The sequence below is a fragment of the Octodon degus genome, unplaced genomic scaffold (genome assembly GCF_000260255.1).
Source record: "Octodon degus isolate 3935 unplaced genomic scaffold, OctDeg1.0 scaffold00017, whole genome shotgun sequence".
NCBI lineage: Eukaryota > Metazoa > Chordata > Mammalia > Rodentia > Octodontidae > Octodon > Octodon degus.
Window position 1 is genome coordinate 32,728 of NW_004524593.1, and position 1,029 is coordinate 33,756.

The window sequence follows — 1,029 nt, forward strand, 5'->3', positions numbered from 1 at the left end:
TCTATCTATCTATCTATCTATCTATCTATCTATGTATCTATCAATCAAATTTTCTGTATCCATCATCCATTGATGGACTCTCAGGTTGTTCATTGGCATTCATATCATCAGTTGCTGTGAATAATGCTGCAATGAATGAAGGACTGGAGATATTCCTTCAAGATGTTTCTTTTCCTCTGGGTATATACATAGAATTGGGATTGCTGGAGCATAGGCAGTTCCCTTTTTTATTTGGTGAGGAACCCTTGTAATGTTTTCCATAAGAATTGTATGAATTTATGTTCTCACCAAAACTGTACAAATGTTCTCTTTCCTCCACAATATTGCCAATACTTACTATAGCTAATCTTTTTATAATGGCTATTTGGAACAGGTGTGAGGTGATATTTCATTGTTGTTTTATTTATATTTCTGATAATTAGTGAATGTGAATCATATATCTTTTAGCCATTCATATATTTTTTAAAACAGTCTTTTCACACTTTCCACTTTCCTATTTTTAGTAAGGTTATTTATCTTTTTCTTCTATTGAGTTGGATATTTTGGATGTTGATCTTTTACCAGATATTTTGTTTACAAATGTTTTCTATCATTTGTTTGTTTGTTTGTTTAGTAGTATTGGGGATCTAACTCAGTACCTTGAGCTTGCCAGGCAGGTGCTTATGCCTCTGAGCTATAGCCCTGGCCCCCTCTACCATTTAATAAGGTGAATTTTCCTTCATTCAATAGTTTAGTTTGCTGTGTAAGGCCTTGTGCTTTGATGTAGTTCCTCATGATTATTTCTGTTTTTGTTGCGTGAGATGCAAAACTAATTGCCAAGGTGAACATCAGGGTGATTTACTCCTATGATTTGTTTAGGATTCTTATGGTTTTAATTTTTACAGTTAACTCTTTAATCTATTTTGAGTTAATTTTTATGAATGATGTGACATAAGGGCCCATTTTGTTCTTTTGCTTGTGGATTTCCAGTTTTCCCCAATACTTATTTAATAGGATGTGTTTTATCCTTTGTGTATTCTTGGTTTTTTT